This window comes from Osmerus mordax, chromosome 15 (genome assembly GCF_038355195.1).
Source record: "Osmerus mordax isolate fOsmMor3 chromosome 15, fOsmMor3.pri, whole genome shotgun sequence".
Taxonomy (NCBI): Eukaryota; Metazoa; Chordata; class Actinopteri; order Osmeriformes; family Osmeridae; genus Osmerus; species Osmerus mordax.
In genome coordinates this window covers 4,767,813-4,788,259 of record NC_090064.1, presented here as the reverse complement: position 1 = coordinate 4,788,259, position 20,447 = coordinate 4,767,813, and positions in this window count along the sequence as shown.

Here is a 20,447-nt window from a genome sequence, read left to right as displayed (position 1 = left end):
CATTAGTGCCTAGTGGTCAGCTTGCACATCTGGAAAGGCAACATCAATGCTGAAAGGTATTTACAGGTTTTAGAGCAACATTGCATTTGCTTGCATCCAGGCATCATGTTTTTCAGGGAAGGCCTTGCATATTTTAGGAAGACATTGTTAAACCACAACCTGCATCTGTTACAACTGCATGGCTTCGTAATAGAAGAGTCCGGGTGCTGAACTGGCCTGCCTGCAATCCAGACCTTTCACCAGTTAAAACCATTTGGTGGATCATGAAACGAAAAAAATGACAAAGAACACCCAGGATCGTTGAGCAGCAAGAATCCTGTATCAGACACAAAAGGGACAACAGTTCTCTCCCACAACTACAGCAACTGGTTTCCTCAGTTCCCAGACAAATACAGACTGTTGTTAAAAGAAGAGGGGATGCTACACAGTGGTGAACATAGCCTTGTCCCAACTTTTTTGAGACGTGTTGCTGCCATCAAATTCAAAATGACCTTATTTTTTCCTTAAAATTTTACATTTCATCAGTTTAAACATGTGACATGTTGTATGTGTTCTAATGTGAATAACATAATGGGTTTATAAGATGTGTTAATCATTGTATTCAGTTTTTTATTTTATTTTACACAACGTCCCAATTTTTCTGGAATTGGGGTTGTACTTACAGCTTGCGGTTGTGATGAGCATATGGTCGGAACAGCACCTCTTTTCAGCAACAGCGGCTTAGCAAATCCTGCTTTATATTGTCAAAGGGTTTCAAAACTGTCTTTGGTGAAATGGTTTGAGCTAATGAATAATTGAGTGTCGAACTTCACAGGGATCTTCTCATAGACTAGTGATGTGTCGTTCGTGAACGAGTCGTTCATTTTGAACGAATCCTTACAAGGACTCGGGAGTAACGAGTCCTCTCAAAGAGTGATTCGTTCATTTTCTCGTGGCCGCGCATCGGGACTGTTGCATAGGGTCGTCCAAGTAAACATCTACATTTAGTCATTTAGCAGACGCTCTTATCCAGAGCGACTTACAGTAAGTACAGGGACATTCCCCCGAGGCAAGTAGGGTGAAGTGCCTTGCCCAAGGACACAACGTCAGTTGGCATGACCGGGAATCGAACTGGCAACATTCGGATTACTAGCCCGACTCCCTCACCGCTCAGCCAACTGACTCCCCGCAGAAATGACAGAAATGATTAGTTCATTTCCCGACTCGGTCTTCAGGTACGAGTCTTTGGATAATTTTTCATGTGACCTGCATAGGCTCTGTACTGGTAGCGAGAGGAAACTCTAGAGGGAACGATTCGTTCATTTCCCAACTCTGTCTTTTCTACGAGTCTTTGGATAATTTTTCACGTGACCTGCATAGGCTCTGTAGTGGCAGCTAGAGGAAACGAACGATTCGTTCATTTCCCGACTCGGTCTTTCTACGAGTCTTTGGATCATTTTTCATGTGACCTGCATAGGCTCTGTACTGGAGGAAACAAACGATTCGTTCATTTCCCGACTCGGTCTTTCTACGAGTCTTTGGATTCTTTTTTCACGCATTGTATTTTTTAGTAGAGGAAACAGTTTCCTCATTCCCTTTCGCGTGGCCGCTGTTTTAGTAAGACTTGAATGATATTCGCTGAAGTCATCATACTGACTGGTTTTGTTATTTTCATTTTACATTTACACTTACAGTTTAGTGCAGTGTAATTGTTTGCCGTGATAATTAAATGCTAGTGTGATAATAAATGACCAAATCATACAAACTGTCATGATACATTATTTTAATGTAATGCAGGAATTTCTTTTAAAATAGTATCTGCTGGTGCACATATCATGCACTAACCTACATGAGAATATGATACGTGTTTGCAGTGGACGGATAGCTAAATTTTGGGGTGTGACAAAGGTACAGACCAGAGCCAAATAAGGTGGAGCCACCGAGTTGACATCAACTTGGTGCCTTTTTGGAAACCACCTGTTTTACTGCGGCAGTTTCAAATTGTGAGAGTGGCATAGAAAAGAGGTGTCAATGGACTTTGAGGTTCACTGTGTATCCATCTTCCCCACCGAACTGTCGTTATTCAACTATGACAAGGTAAACTCGGTTTTGCATTCAAATACCCCTTTAAACAGAGAAAAAGAACATGAGACGAGACAGGCAGAGAGAAAGACCGTAGCCACCTGCCTTTAACTTACCCAGTAAAGTTAAAAGAGAAGAATGAGACGAAAAGAGAGAAATAGTGAAAAATATACTAGATATTAAGTATATTTATAGTAGATTGTATGTTTAACTAGAGAGGGTACAATTTCTGGGGAAATTGTAGGGTATGCTTGCTTGCGTCGGTTGCACAGGGGTCCGTTTTTTAATGACATTTTTACAACAGATTTTTCTGTATATTTTATATAAAAATGCATTGGGCCTACTTATTATTTATAAAGATTACATAGACTTAAAAGCATCTTTTTTTGCTGCTCATTTACAACTCAAAATACGAGTGAAGTGTAGAATGAAATATGATGTCTTCTCATTTCCCCTGCAAGAGGCAGCCTCATAGCTGAATCAAAACGAATAAATTTGGCAGACCGGTGTAAAAATTGACCTAATCTCTATGACCTTCTCGTGATATTTTCAGGCATTTAGCCTACTGAAGGATTCAAAATCTTTGTGTCTATTCCAATAAGTAATGATGGTATTCTATGACACAAATCTGTGTTCTAGAAAGAGTGGTCTGGAGTCACAGAGGTCCCATAATATCAGCTTTAATGCAGCAGTTGGAAATCAACAAGTACAGAGCTCTGGGGTTGTCTACGTTTCCCTACCCGCAACAGAGTTTGGGCTGGTTCACGAAGTCCAACTGGCTATCTTTCCCTGCCCCAGCATATAATATACAGTGCAATTAAAACAGAAAGATGAAAAGAGGGTTGAGCTTGTTCTCTCGTGCATCAGGGAGTTGTTCTTGCCTCCGCGTCCCACCTGCTCGGGTGCCATCTCCACCCAGATCCAAGGTTGTTTCTGAAACTGAAAAGATAGAGACACAAAGAACAGCCTGCTTCCCACACTCAGTGTGAGACCCAATGTTTAAGCCTGGGCACACTTCTAAGTTCATAACTTTAATAAGCACAATGCATAACTTTAATAAGCACAATATATTCTTTACTACTCATATTGCATTCATTCATTAATAAAGAACCCCCTTTGAAGATAATTTTATGATGTTACCGGCAGTAGAAGATGGAATCGCGATTCAAACAGTACCATCTGCTAACTGAAAATATGCCCCCAAAAACGTAAATAAGTTTGACATTTATTTAGTGGAAAATCGCTCATTCATAAAAAGCTCACTGGTAGCGATCATTGTCAATAACAACGCAAAATGCGATATAGCCCTGTGTGGAGAAGCTGCCCCGGTAAATTGTACTACTACAGTACAGTACTAGACTACTGCTGTGTTCGTCTTGGTAGCGATTGCATTGGTTGAATTCGATTTAACGTTCCGTTGTGCGGTTTAGGCTGAAATTAATTATTTTCATGAACAGATTGACAAAGTTTAGGCTGTGGCAATGAAGTTCAGGTTAGTAGTCAGATAGTTTCACATATTGAAAGACTTTTGATTTAAGTAAGAGGAGTGCCGAACATGTTCTGTCGCCGTTTGACTTCCTAAACAGCTGTGTAGGGGCCTCATGTATAAAGGATTGCGCAGCTTTCATACCAGAAGATGGCGTACGGCCAAAATTCGAAAAGTACCTACGCACAGAAATATTCACATGTATAAAACCGGTCGTACGCCAGGTCCTGCTCACCTTTCCTTTATAAATCACAATCAACGTGAGATTGACCGCAAGTGAACGAGCCACTGACCCCGCCTTGCCTCCTTCCATAAATGAATATGCAGATGAACCGCAAATAAATGCGCTCCTGATGTCATTTCTTTGTCTGAATTACCGTATTTCTTCGAATAAACGCCGCCCTCGAATAAACGCTGCACCAAAAATGAACGTTAAACTCTGTGGTGTTTATTCGAAGAAATACGGTGACTGTGAGATCGAGGTTCTGACAACAGAGGTGGAGGCGAGAAAATGTGTCCTGTTTGGCGGCCTGTCATCAGGTATTAGCGACAAAAAGTCGCCGGAGTGGAAAACTGTCACTATTTGCGCCCTTTCTTGTTTTTAACCTGTAGCACTTTGAGATTTAGCTAAATGTAAAGTGCATTACAAATAAAATCATTATTGGGTGTGCTCAAGTCTTCGGCGAGAGCACAACCTTTGTTCTCTCACATATATATTTATTATTATTTATTTTCGCCCCCCTAAAACTCAGTCAATATTTGGACTACATACACAACGGCGGTGTCAAAAGTTTCGTCTTGGTAGCAATTGAGTTGCTTCTATTGGAATTTACGTTCTGTTGCATGGTTTAGGCTTCAGTTAAGTTTTTGTGGCGAAAAGTGAAGCTAACGGTGGCTAATTTGCTAGCCACAGTCACTGACGTTACTAACGTCACTGCGTCACTAACGTCACGAAAACACGCGTGACTACCTGTAGCAGAACATTCGTTTCACATCTGTTAACTTGGGGGATAGCTAGGCTAACTATAGCTTTACTGCAAGGCAGCTGCAGGAACGCCACAAGCAAAGAGGCCAGGGTGATAACTATTTACTAATTTTACTTTGTGATGTGAAACACAATTATGAAATGTAATGTACAATATTAGCTGATATTATTAAGGAAGTAGGCCCACATCTACTTTTGGAAACGGTAGTCTACTATTTCACTGAAGCATTAGCATCATGACATTAGCCTCTGTTGCCCGGGCAACACATACTATAGTGGTCTATGATGCATCTGTTTTCAATCTTTAAAATAAACATTCCTCACAAATACATTTTCGTTGTAGGATTTATTATGACATTACATTACAAGTAAACGATTTGTGGGTGAAATTATCATTACCTGTGGTTTCAAACCAGTGTTGCTCAGTGCAACGCTGTAGCCTACGCGAGACACTACAAAAACATCTACACAGCTGTTTAGGAAGTCAAACGGCGACAGAACATGTTCAGCACTCCCCTTACTTAAATCAAAAGTCTATCTAACTGCTAACCTTAACTTCATTGCCACAGCCTAAACGTTGTCAATCTGTTCATGAAAATAATTAATTTCAGCCTAAACCGTACAACGGAACGTTAAATCCAATTCAACCAACGCAATCGCTACCAAGACGAACACAGCAGTAGTCTAGTACTGTACCGTAGTAGTACAATTTACCGGGGCAGCTTCTCCGCACAGGGCTATATCGCATTTTGCGTTGTTACTGACAATGATCGCTACCAGTGAGCTTTTTATGAATGCGCGATTTTCCACTAAATAAATGTCAAGCTTATTTACGTTTTGGGGGGCATATTTTCAGTTAGCAGATGGTACGGTTTGAATCGCGATTCCATCTTCTACTACCGGGTAACGTCGTAGAATAATCTTCAAAGGGGGTTCTTTATTAATGAATGAATGCAATGAGTAGGCTAAATGCCTGAAAATATCATGAGAAGGGAAAAACTTAAAATGACGTTTAAGTCATAGAGATAAGGTCAATTTTTACACCGGTCTGCCAAATTTATTCGTTTTGATTCAACGATGAGGCTGCCTCTTGCAGGGGAAATGAGAAGACATCTATTTCATTCTACACTTCACTCGTATTTTCAGTTGTAAATGAGCAGCAAAAAAAAATGCTTTAAAATCTATGTAATCTTTATAAATAATAAGTATGCATTTTTATATAAAATATACAGAAATATCAGTTGTAAAAATGTCATTCAAAAACGGACCCCTGTGCAACCGACGCAAGCAAGCACACCCTACAATTTCCCCAGAAATTGTACCCTCTCTAGTTATTATTAGGATTCCTCCGTAAGGAGGAAACCTATTGTTATTGTTAGTTTTATTAGGATTCCTCCGTAAGGAGGAAACCTATTGTTATTGTTAGTTTTATTATTATTGGGTGTGCTCAAGCCTTCGGCGAGAGCACAACCTTTGTTCTCTCACATATATATTATTATTTTTATTTATTTTTGCCCCCCTAAAACTCAGTCAATATTTGGCCTACATAGACAACGTAGGTGTCAAAAGTTTCGTCTTGGTAGCGATTGAGTTGCTTCTATTGGAATTTACGTTCCGTTGCATGGTTTAGGCTTAAGTTAAGTTTTTGTGGCGAAAAGTGAAGCTAACGGTGGCTAATTTGCTAGCCACAGTCACTGACGTTACTAACGTCACTGCGTCACGAAAACACACGTGACTACCTTTGGCAGAATATTCGTTTCGCATCTGTTAACTTGGGGGATAGCTAGGCTAATTATAGCTTTACTGCAAGGCAGCTGCAGAAACGCCACAAGAAAAGAGGCCAGGGTGATAACTATTTACTCATTTTACTTTGTGATATGACACACAATTGTGATGTGTAATGTACAATATAAGCTGATATTATTAAGGAAGTACATCTACTTTCGGAAACAGTAGTCTACTATTTCACTGAAGTATTAGCATCATGACATTAGCCTGTGTTGCCCGGGCAACACATATTACAGTGGTCTATGATGTATCTGTTTTCAATCGTTAAAATAAACATTCCTCATATATACATTTTCGTTGTATGATTTATTCTGACATTAGTAAACGATTTGTTGGTGAAATTACCATTACCTGTGGTTTCAAACCAGTGTAGCTCACTGCAACGCTGTAGCCTACCCGAGACACTAGTGTGAGTAGCTAACAAAAACTCCTCAGCTGTTCAAGTCAAACGGCGACAGAACATGTTCGGCACTCCCCTTACTCAAAAGTCTTTCAATAGTTGAAACAATCTGACAACTAACCTGAACTTCATTGCCACAGCCTAAACTTTGTCAATCTGTTCATGAAAATAATTAATTTCAGCCTAAACCGTACAACGGAACGTTAAATCGAATTCAACCAACGCAATCGCTACCAAGGCGAACACAGCAGTAGTCTAGTACTGTACTGTAGTAGTAGAATTTACCGGGGCAGCTTCTCCACACAGGGCTATATCGCATTTTGCGTTGTTACTGACAATGATCGCTACCAGTGAGCTTTTTATGAATGAGCGATTTTCCACTAAATAAATGTCAAGCTTATTTACGTTTTTGGGGGCATATTTTCAGTTAGCAGATGGTACTGTTTGAATCGCGATTCTATCTTCTGCCGGTAAAGTCGTAGAATAATCTTCAAAGGGGGTTCTTTATTAATGAATGAATGCAATATGAGTAGGCTAAATGCCTGAAAATATCACGAGAAGGGACAACTTAAAAGGACGTTTAAGTCATAGAGATTAGGTCAATTTTTACACCGGTCTGCCAAATGTATTCGTTTTGATTCAGCCTGTCAGCTGCCTCTTGCAGGGGAAATTAGAAGACATCATATTTCATTCTACACTTCACTCGTATTTTGAGTTGTAAATGAGCAGCAAAAAAAAGATGCTTTTAAATCTATGTAATCTTTATAAATAATAAGTAGGCCCGATGCATTTTTATATAAAATATACAGACCCCTGTGCAACCGACGCAAGCAAGCACACCCTACAATTTCCCCAGAAATTGTATCCTCTCTAGTTATTATTCTAGTTCCATGGGAGTCAATGGCAGCCCCTAGAACCCTTGGATAACTTTTTGTGAAATTTGGCACACTCATTAAGGACAGTTCCTTCTATACCTACACCAAGTTTCATGTATCCCATTAGACCACTCTAGCGCCACCAATGGGTCAAAGTTGGACTTGTGTTTACACACGCAAGTTTTGAACCGTATGACTGATTTTCAAAAATGAAGTACCATTGGATTCCTTGGATCAAGACGAGTTCAACTTTTTTTGCTATGACGTCAATTTCCGGTTATATAGATTTTCCGCTATTTCCGGTTGTATCAAAAACCTTTGAAAGCCTACTCCTCCTACAATTTTTGTCATATCTTCTTCAAAATGACCAGAGATGATCTTCAGACCAAGCCTCACAAAAGTTATCCCATGGCGTTTTGATTTTCTAAACCGTTTGTCCGGCACAGCCAATCAAAATCAGCAAAAAAGTAACCAAACAGGAACTTGGGTCAAATCTCAGCAAATCTTTGAGATATCAACACTAAACTTGGTATATTGGTGGACGACACTACAACATGTTACCATGTGCAAAGGCAACTTCATATCTCTAAAAATTATTGATTGAAAGCAAATCGAATTTATCGCTCACGCTAAAATAATGCTTTACACATCCGCCGGTCAAAAACGGATACCTTGATTCAATCACAAGTTCATATGAAGACTCTTGAGAATGTTTAGTACACAAATCTGAGGAAAAGTTGACTGTAACATGAAAAGTCGATTTTATGTGAATATTTGAAACATGCATGCTTGGCTAATTGCTAACGAAATTTTCAATGAAATGTCTCCCCTGCTCTTCAGCGCGCGCGTGCTCCACGTTCTCACACACTCAGCCTTTCCCTTGACACACGCGCGGGCTTGGCGAGAAGCATACACAACATTTCAGGCAATTGTGGGCTGACCAAGCCCCCACTCATTCCTTGGCTTGAAGTGAAGGCCCTTGTGGATCTTAATGGTAATGCATTTTAGAAAAAGTTCTCAAAATCCTGAAACATTGATAGTATAGGCCAGGAGTAACTACCACACCACAAATGACGCACCATTATCCATAGGTGGCGCTACGGCCAAGCCCCAATTTTCCATTTACAAAGTGATGCCATTTGCATCCCATTTGTCCCAAAATTCTGAAATTCATTAGATATACCTTATTTCTCATGAGGAACAAAAAAGCCTCAATAACCTATAACGGCCGCCATATTGGATTTTTTTGTACAATAAAGATTTAGGAAACACGTTTTTTTGCTACTTCTCCTACAGTTTTAGTCCAATCTTCCCCAGAATTGGCAGGTATCATCGTCAGAGCAACCCTCACTGAATTCTTCAACAGATTTTTGAATTTCAAAACCGTTTGTCCGGTACAGCCAATCAGAATCGTCAACAAAGCAACCAAACAGGAAGTTGGATCAAATCTCAGCAAATCTTTGAAATATCACAACCAAACTTGGTGTGTCACGTGAAAGACACTACATCATGTTCCCATGTGAGAAGGCAAATTAATATCTTACAAAATGATTGAAATAAAGGAAATCTAATTTATTTCTATCTAACGCTAAAATAATGCTTTACACATCCGCCAGTCAAAAAACTCTGATTCAATCACATGTTCATAAAGACTCTTGAGAATGTTTAGTACACAAATCTCAGAAAAAGTTGACTGTAACATGAAAAGTTGAATTTTGGTGAATATTTGAAAAATGCATGCTTGGCTAATTGTTAAGGAAATTTCCAATGAAATGTCTCCCCTGCTCTTCAGCGCGCGCGTGCTCCACATTCTCACACACTCAGCCTTTCCTTTGACACACGCGCGGGCTTGGCGAGACGCATACACAACATTTCAGGCAATTGTGGGCTGACCAAGCCCCCACTCATTCCTTGGCTTGAAGTGAAGGCCCTTGTGGATCTTGATGGTAATGCATTTTAGAAAAAGTTCTCAAAATCCTGAAACATTGATAGTATAGGCCATGAGTAACTACCACACCACAAATGACGCACCATTATCCATAGGTGGCGCTACGGCCAAGCCCCAATTTTCCATTTACAAAGTGATGCCATTTGCATCCCATTTGTCCCAAAATTCTGAAATTCATTAGATATACCTTATTTCTCATGAGGAACAAAAAAGCCTCAATAACCTATAACGGCCGCCATATTGGATTTTTTTGTACAATAAAGATTTAGGAAACACGTTTTTTTGCTACTTCTCCTACAATTTTAGTCCAATCTTCCCCAGAATTGGCAGGTATCATCGTCAGAGCAACCCTCACTGAATTCTTCAACAGATTTTTGAATTTCAAAACCGTTTGTCCGGTACAGCCAATCAGAATCGTCAACAAAGCAACCAAACAGGAAGTTGGATCAATCTCAGCAAATCTTTGAAATATCACAACCAAACTTGGTGTGTCACGTGAAAGACACTACATCATGTTCCCATGTGAGAAGGCAAATTAATATCTTACAAAATGATTGAAATAAAGGAAATCTAATTTATTTCTATCTAACGCTAAAATAATGCTTTACACATCCGCCAGTCAAAAAACTCTGATTCAATCACATGTTCATAAAGACTCTTGAGAATGTTTAGTACACAAATCTCAGAAAAAGTTGACTGTAACATGAAAAGTTGAATTTTGGTGAATATTTGAAAAATGCATGCTTGGCTAATTGTTAAGGAAATTTCCAATGAAATGTCTCCCCTGCTCCTCAGCGTGCGCGCTCCACATTCTCACACACTCAGCCTTTCCCTTGACACACGCGCAAGCTTGGCGAGACGCATACACAACATTTCAGGCAATTGTGGGCTGACCAAGCCCCCACTCATTGCTTGGTCTTTAGCAAAGGCCCGTGTGGATCTTGGTGGTATTGCATTTCCAATTTTGTATGCAATGGTAAAAAGTTCTCAAAATCCTGAAACATTGATAGTATAGGCCAAGAGTAACTACCACACCACAAATGGCCCAATATCACCCATAAGTGACGCTACAGGCCACGCCCTGATACACAAAGATACAAGGCTTTCTGGAATGGGTAGGCTCACCAAGCCCCCTCCCTTCAATCCTAGGCTTGAAATAAAAGCCCTTGTGGATCTTGATGGTATTGCATTTCAGATTTGGTATCCCATTGGTAAGTCTGCAGCATGGAATTTTACAGTGACAATTTGTAAAGAATATACATTTTTCAGTGGTTTGCAATGTTTGGAGGAATCCGCCATTGCTGCTTGCAGTTATATTTAGGGTTCCTCCGGTAGGAGGAAACCTATTGTTATTGGTGGTATTATTAGGATTCCTCCGTAAGTAGGAAACCTATTGTTATTGTTAGTTTTATTATTAGGGTTCCTCCGGTAGGAGGAAACCTATTGTTATTGGTGGTATTATTATTATGTTTTACCCATGGGAGTCAATGGCAGCCCCTAGACCAATACCGTAAAAAGTTGTGAAATTTGGCATGTTGAAACTGCAGACCATTAGTAACTACCATACCAAACATGGGCCATGTGAGACAATAGGTGGCGCTACAAGCCACGCCCCAATATGTCAATTTTCAAATTGATGCCATTTGCAGGCCATAAGTCCCAAAATTCTGAAATTCATTACATATGCCTTATTTCTCATGAGGAACAAAAAAGCCTCTGTAACGGCCGTAATATTGGATTTTTATGTACAATAAAGATTAAGGAAACACGTTTTTTCACTACTCCTCCTACATTTTTGCTCGAATTTTCTTCAAAATTGCCATAGATGATCTCTAGACTGAGCCTCACAAAAGTTATTGTAGGGATTTCTGATTTTCAAAACCGTTTGTCCGGTAGAGCCAATCAAAATCTGCAACAAAGCAACCAAACAGGACGTTTGGTCAAATCTAAGCAAATCTTTGAGATATCAACACCAAACTTGGTATGTCACGTGGAAGACACTACAACATGTTACCATGTGCAAAGGCAACTTCATACCTCTAAAAATGATTGATATAAAGCAAATCGAATTTATCGCTAAAGCTAAAATAATGCATTACACATCCGCCGGCCAAAAACTTATACTCTGATCCAATCACAAGTTCATATGAAGACTCTTGAGAATGTTTAGTATACAAATCTGAGAAAAAAGTTGACTGTAAGATGAAAAGTCGATTTTTAGTGAATATTTGAAACATGCATGCTTGGCTAATTGCTCCCCTCGCCTGCTCCAAATTCTCACACACTCAGGCTCAGCCTTCCCTTGACACACACATGCTTTCTTGAAATTGTGTGCTGACCAAGCCCCCACCCTCGTTTTTTAGCCCCTGTTTCATTTTGCTTCCAATCGCAGCTCGCCGTTACGAATATAAATTCTTTTTCGGCGGCCATTGTTGTTTTCAGCAATATAACTAACTATAGAGTTATATTGCGTCCCGGGGGTACATTGTTTTGACGTTAGCCTCAGAGTCAGGCTCGGCTCGCCCACTGGCAGTGTGTAAACAATTTTGTATTTCACTCAATTCTACTCCAAAAACGTCAGGGAGGACTGCTTTTTGTAGACAAGGGCCTGCTAAAGATAGTCAGTATATATGATTTTTCAAGGCAAGCCTGTTTCATTCGTCATATGCCCTGAGAAAGCGACCTACGTTAGCCAGGCTAGTTTAGCCAATTTCGGTAAGTCAGGCTATTTAAAGGTCTCTGACAGTCAGAATCACTGTTTACAAGCAAAGGTCGAGCTGGTCTTTTGTCAGATGTGTATATATTGACCAGTTTAGAGGTAAATACTCTTGCCAGAGCCTGGAATCGAACCCGTGTTTTGAGTGACTGCATGGGTCTCCATGAGGTCAACACATTTGGATTCAAGTTCAAGTAATGACACTCCATTTCACAGTCAACTGAAGTCTGTATCAAGTGTAGATGGGAAAAGCTTCATTTTTCACAACTGACATGGACCCTTTCTTCACTTTGACAGGTCTGGAGGGTCATGCAGAGGCCTGCTCAACAGAGTTCAACAGAGGATGCAACAGACTCGAGGATGGTGAGATCCACACAGACCCCTTGCTGGACTACCCCTCTCTAGCTGGACAGCTTCTCTTCAGACCTGACCCCAGGACAGCTTCATCCAGCTGGCCTGCCTGCCTGCCTGCCTGCAGGCCCTGCTTGCCCCTGCCTGCCAGCACTCCAGAGACAGTCACCCCACAGACACAGTAGCTCTGCAGCCTGCTTTTTTTGAGGACATTGATGAAAAAGGACAAGCCAGCATTACTTTGATGAAAGTCTAAATGTTTAATCCTTTCCATGTGCCAGTATGCCAAGCTGCTGACTTTGTGTCTTAAGTGATGAAACTAGTTCAAGTGATAGACTTTTGACCTGAATCCAATGATTATTCATCTGAATAAAAACCACTCAAGAGAAGTACTGCTTCTTGGATCATTTGTGCTCCACATCAGTACATCTCACACATTTGCCTTTGTTTCCATGGGATTCATGGAATTGTTAGTTTCTGCTCCACCATTTCCACCCTAGTGTAATAATAAGTATAATTTAGGACAGCAATTACATTTTTGTGTTATCCTTCCGCATTAGACACATTTAGTCAATGTTCTTAAACTCAACCGATTATTGTCATTTTACCATACTGTTCATATTGAACAGACAGTGTTTACTTGGAAAGATTACTGTATATTTCCACTTTTGATTTGTATTTCCATTGTAAGTTTGGTCTTTAATTTCATTTGGAAGTGGTATTAAAAGGTCTTACATTTAACTTGTTTATACCTGTAGACACCCTGTAAAGCCCCCACCCCCCACTCCAGAGACAGTTGGTGACAGAGAGGTGCAGACATTAAGTTAAACATGCCTTAAGAGTAGAGTAACAAATAGAGACTAAATGGCTGTTGAAACTCAGTTCTCCGAGTTGGTGCATGTCAGTTTAGGCAAAGGTAACCTTTTAAACCTCTGGGGCTGGGTTGCACCAACATGGATTAAATTAATCCTGGTTTAGAGTTAATCTAGGGTTAGTAAATCTACGTTTAAACTGGTTTATAATTAATCAGAGATGTGTTGCACATCTTAATTTTAACCTTGGATTAGTGAAACTAGTTTAAACAAGGGTTAAAACAGGATTAGTTTATGTTCAATGTCCGCCATGATGGATTTCGACGAAATGTAAACAAATTCACAACGTATGTTTAACAAATAGCCTACGGAACTAAATAGCCCTAAATGAATGCATGCGCTCTTTTTCCTATAGCAGCTTTTTGAATAAATGCCGTTACTGATACCGTTAGTTACCGTTTATAGCCTAGGCTACCACTACAGCGGCTATAATAAACTACGTTACAAATAGCCAGCTAGCTAGCTATGGCACGTCAAAGAGGGTCAAACTTTTCAACATTTGAAAAGATGTTGCTGACTGAATTGATGGAGGAGTTTGGGGTGATAATTTAGGACTAGAGGACTGACAGCAGTACTCTAGAAAAGAAGGAGCGGAACTGGGTCCGGTTAGCTGAGTGCTTCAATGGCTCTACCGGTATTAAAGAGACGAGGGACAGGGCGCAACTTAAAGCCTGCTGGAAAAACCTCAAGACTAAAGCCAAAAAAGATGCGGCGGAAGAGAGGCGTAGCCAATTTCAAACCGGCAGAGGACCACCAATCAATGCTACGGATCCTCTGTCAAAGAAGATCATTGATATGATCCCGCAGCAGATTTCCCCCCTCCCCAACCCCTACGACGATGACGGCGCATTAGATGACAGTACAGCCACAGAAGCTGCAAGTAACTACGAACTCCAACGCCGTTGGTTGCAGCAATAACGTGACGAAAATAGGCTATAATTTTGCCTACAAAGCATTTGTTAGAGCCTATGTATTACTGTACATACACCTCAGATGTTAATAATTTTCTAATTGAATAGCACATCATACTACAGAAATAACAGTTCCATGTTCTCTTTAGTAGCCTATGGTAATTTATTAAATTAGTTATTTCCTATGTCATTGGACGTCAGAGACCTCAAGAGTAAAGTGCATTGTGCATAGTTGTAGGTAGCCTCCTAATGTTTTTATGTTTTTTTGTTTTGTCTAGCTGACACTATCATCGTACTGGAGCAAGTGGAGCCTCATGGAAACATCGAAGCAGCAGCATCACCTGTGAAGCCCCCTGCTAAGCACCCTAAGCTTAGCTCTCACCAGGAGCTTCTCACATTAGAGAAGGAGAGATGCATGCTCGACATATAAAATGCAAAAATTAAAAAAGATCAGAATCAGAAAGGGATTTATTCGCCATGAAAGTTTGCACAGACAAGGAATTTGCTTTGGCAGGAAGGTGCATACAATAAACATATACCTAAAATTTAAATTAGTGGACTAACTATACTAAGGGTACATAAACTAGCAGTACTAAGTGTGATTAGAATATAATTAAATATACAATAAAATATAAGTTGCCGTAAATTACAATATAAAAATATAAAAATACAAAAATACAAATATTACAAAAAATACAAATGTACAAGATACCATGTTGTAATGCAGTGCAAAAAGCAGAGTGTTTTAAGCAAGAAGTCATTTGAGTCAGTGTGGTCCCTTGGCCTTGTTGAAGAGAACAACAGCGGAAGGGAAGAAACTGTTTTTTAGGCGTGAGGTATTGGTCCTGATAGACCGCAGCCTTCTGCCGGAGGGGAGTGACTGAAACAGGGAGTGTCCAGGGTGGGAGGAGTCGGCCACAATCTTCCTCGCTCGCCTCAGGGTCCTCGAGGTGTGCAGGTCCTCGAGGGTAGGCAGATTGCAGCCAATCACCTTCTCAGCAGTATGGATGATACGCTGCAGTCTGCTCTTGTCCTTGGCAGTGGCAGCAGCGTACCAGACGGTGATGGAGGAGGTGAGGATGGACTCAATGATGGCTGAGTAGAAGTGCACCATCATTGTCTTTGGCAGGTTGGACTTCTTCAGCTGCCGAAGGAAGTACATCCTCTGTTGTGCTTTCTTGATGAGGGAGCTGATGTTCAGTTCCCACTTGAGGTCCTGGGAGAGGATAGTGCCCAGGAAGCGGAAGGACTCCACAGTGTTGACTGGGGAGTCACACAGGGTGATGGGGGTGAGTGGGACTGTGTTCCTCCTGAAGTCCACAACCATCTCCACTGTCTTAAGAGCATTGAGCTCTAAGTTGTTCTGGCTGCACCAGGTCACCAGGTTGGCCGCTTCCCACCTATAATCAGACTCGCCTCCACCAGAGATGAGCCCAATAAGGGTGGTGTCGTCCGCAAACTTCAGGAGTTTGACGGACGGATGACTGGAGGTGCAACTGTTGGTGTACAGGGAGAAGAGCAGAGGAGAAAGGACGCAGCCCTGAGGTGATCCAGTGCTGATGGACCGAAGATGTCCTGTTGCTACAGAAAGAGGTCCTAACTCTTCAGAAGCAGAGGCTACTGGATCTAAGCCAGTCACAAGAAATAGAAAGATTTTTGAATGAATTCTGAAACTGAAATTGTGCAATGTATTTATTTGCAGCATTCTGCACTTGAGCATCTTCCATATCATTATCAAGTGGGTGCTCATCCTCCCCGGGTAGATCATCTCCTACTCTCTTCCCAAAGTTGTACAAAACAGCTACTGCAACAATGATGGTCAGGGTAGTGTCCAATTTTGTGCGGAGTCCCAACTGTATACATGGAAATCTCCGCTTCCACACCCCAAACACTCTCTCTATTACCCCTCTTGTTTGAATGTGAGAGTAGTTGTAGTTTTTTCTGCCTGGGTCTGAGGGTTCAAAAGTGGAGTCATCAGGTATGGGCGACATGCATAGCCATTGTCCCCCACTAGGTGTCCACGGATCTCCCCTCTCCAGCAGTGCACAAAGTTGACCGTTGTCAAAGATTCGTCTGTCATGTGTGGATCCTGGCCATCTTGCAACAACGTGTGTGATCTGGGCCTGGTCATCACACACAACTTGGACATTAATTGAGCAGTAGCCCTTTCGATTCCGAAACAGTTCCCCATTCCCACCACCTGGGTTGGTAATGGGAATGTGGGTGCAGTCGATAGCCCCAATTACTCCTGGAAAACCTGCTCTCCCATAAAATCCAGCTGTTGTCTCTCTCCTTGGTTCAAAGTGAATGTACTGAGCCTTTAAACTTGCAATTGCCTTGGACACTCTGCTGACAATTCTGCAGACTGTGGATTTATGAACTCCGAAAAGATCCCCATCAACCATCTGAAAACACCCTGTAGCATAAAATCGCAAAGCTACTAGGAGCTGGAGAAGCGGTGGCACAGCAAAATTCCTCTCACTTCCATGCTTGATTGCTGGTCCAACCTTCCCATTCAGGTATATGACAGACTCCTTTGTAAATCTGTACCGCTGTGAAAACTCGCTGTTGTCATAGAATTCAATTGGGTTTAACCTATCTCTAATTTTCCTGCGAGGAACACTTTCCTCTAAACCCATCCAGCGAAGATATGCAGCCATGTTGTCAATAAAACTGAGATAAACGTCCTCCAGGGGTGGTTTAAATATAACTGCTAATCCAGGTTTAGACTAGGTTTAAAATGACTGGTGCAACAGATTTACATTTAATCTAGATTTAAATGGAAATTAAACAGAGATTGCCAAAGGGTTAGATTTACCCAGGATTAAGGTTAAACTAGGTTTAAAGTTTGGTGCAACTGGATTAAAAGACAAACTTGGTTTAAACCTAGTTTAAGAGTTAATCCTTGTTGGTACAACCCAGCGTAGGTTTAAAACAAATTCAGATTTGATTGGAACTCTCTTTTATACATTTATAGTTGGATTTGACATTTAACAGACATTTAATTCATTTAGCAAGTTGTTTAACTCTAACAACCATAACACGGTACATATGGTATACAAAGCTGCAGTTAGCTTGGATGTTATCTTTACATATAGATGGGGTCTTGTTGATGCGCACGCAGCTTCAAGGCAGAAAGACGCGTTCCATTTCACTTTTACTGTACCTACACCTTTAATGTTCCCGCCATTCCCCCATTTCTGAATAAAGTTCGACTGATCTGATTTGTTGATTTCTGTTGCTATGAAAACCAGTTTAGCCAAGCTAACTAACATTGTTTTTAGCTAGCTTGCATTACCATTCAATTGCTAACAAAACATTAGTAAAAATAGCTTGCTAATCGGGCAGAACTTGAACTCGGGCAGGAGACTCTGAGACCTCAGCGTGCCACTAGCATCTCGTCATATCACGCAGTCGGAGCACAGCTAAATAATCAGCGTCAGCGCTCTTGGGTACTGTGTAAGAAATTGGGATATCCTGTATGCTTACATTAATCACTAATCAATAGAACTAGTCATTGGATACTAGTTAGTACGTTTATCATGTAAGCTTGCTATTAATAACAGTATATTGTGTCTATGTGTCAGGTTAATAGATGTTCGGGGTCAGGAGAAAGTACTGGCTAAACGGTCCTTGTCATGACTACAAGGAGAGCTCCAACTATGAACTCTCTAGTGTGAGAGCTGTTATGTGTTGGGAGCAGTGAATCTTTTTCTCGGAGACTGTTGTAACGTCATTCCTGCCTGACTGTCACAATCTATGTTTACATTCTTGTGCCCTATAAAAGATGGTCCTCCGGCTTTCGGAGCGGGGGAGAGACCTGGGGGGTGTTCCATCAACGTCGCTAACGCAAGTCGCGCTAACACGAATAAGTCTCACTTGGGTAAACGTCAACTTAGACTTAAGCCTCAAGCCGTTCCACTAACGTCCCGTTCCACTAACAGGCAACGCTAATTCAAGCTAGACCTCAATAAGCTTAGACTGTGCAGCCCAGATCAGGCGATCGTCGAAAAGAGGAGTTATGTCGCAAAAAGTATAGCGTAAAGCAGCAGAGGTGTGTTGTTTCAGCAGCGTAAATTGATTTTTTGAGTTTTTTTGTTCCCTAAAAGGGCAATGTTGCCGCAATTAACATGGCAAGGGAGACAACTTGTCAAACCATTACGACCGTTAAAATGCGTAAATTGTAGACCTACCAAATCTACTTAACATATATATATATATGCATTTAGGCCTACTGATAATTAGCGTAATTTGATGAGCTGTCTGAAACCGTTCTGGCAGGCTAGCCTATGGTCGATATTCTCAACAGGAGATTGAGAATAATAGCCCAAAAAAGAACGTGGCAGCAATTGAAAATTGTAGGATAAAATTCAAAACACTGAAGAAGGCCATGGTTAATTGCACTTGATGTGGGCTAATAATGTTTTTGTCTTCACATCTTGAACAAAATCAAAAATTACTTGAAAATAACTTTGCCACACACATTTATTAACTAATAGGCTAAATGCTGAGCTTTAAGATTAAAGGGAAAGATAACCATGACTTAAATGGGGATTCACTGAAATGACTAGTATTGCACAGATCCAGCACTGACTTTTTAGATCAGAAGGTGACCCAAACTGCACACTTTGTTTGGCAGAACAGTCATTTAAAATTGCTCAGCATGACTATCATTATTATATTACGAGTATTTCCAATTAACATAGTCTGCCTCCACAGATCCAGAGGGGGCTTGGACAGTGACAGACTGTGGCTGTGCCAAGTGTTGTCACAGCCTCACTTTGGGAAAGCATGCCCTACTGGGAACATTAGGGGAGACTGTTGGGCACAGAATCTAATTGTCTTCTTTGGAAAGGGCAACATTTGGGACACTGTCATGTAGGGGCAGCATAAAGGGCACTTCATAAAATCACCTTTTTCCATTGGAAGTAAGGGCATGGGAACAGTCCAATTTAGGCCATTGTAAGGGCACCTTATAGGGTACTGCATCACATTTTCTATACTATAAAGGAACTCTTTTTACATGTATAGAGGGCACACTGTCATTTATTGCATGGGGCATCCTGTGCACTCAAGCATATTTCACAATGTGAATGGCAGACAGTAGGGCACTTGGTCTAATTTTTGCCACTCTGGGCATTTTAGAAACGCTTTCAACCATGGGGGCACCAGGCAGTCACCCCCTGAGTCTTCCAATGGGCCTGGATATACCCATGGGGACAGTATATTGCACCTATAATATTGGGGAAGCCAGAGGAGAGGTAATATACAGGCTTGTCAACATATAGGCTACTTTAAACAATGAAAATACTTTATACAATTGAATAAAAAGTCCTCCTTGATTCTTGGTGTTTCAAGATTACCTGAAAAACTGATGATAATATTCAGGTACTGCTTTGAAGCAAGGTATACCCTTCATATTTCCTGGCATAGTTGCCCGTTCAAGAATGTCCCACATGCAAAGACATAGACAGATGCAGACAGACTGAACAGTGTCAAGGCTTGGCTACAGTGGGTTTGCTTCCTTGTGTGTGATTCCAGCAGACTACATAGTCTAGGCCTACCTACATAGACTGCAGTCTACTACCCTCCTTTCTACTATTATAGTCTACTCTCCTTTCTAGTTACATTTACATTTAGTCATTTAGCAGACGCTCTTATCCAGAGCGACTTACAGTAAGTACAGGGACATTCCCCCGAGGCAAGTAGGGTGAAGTGCCTTGCCCAAGGACACAACGTCAGTTTGCATGACCGGGAATCGAACTGGCAACCTTCGGATTACCAGCCCGATTCCCTCACCGCTCAGCCACCTGACTCCCGACTTTCTTCTATTACTTTTTACAAAGGATGGTAGGCTGCTCTTATGTGTTCATTGCCATCCTTAAGAGTTGCTTAAGTGTTATTTCATATATATATATTTATGTATTTTTTTTTTTTAAGAATGACAATTACATTTATATAGATAAACTATGCTGGGCCTGCTGAACCTATACTTCTTCCACAGATACTGGTCAGGGAACCATTACTTCTGTCTCTGAAGACCCTTGGGGCTGG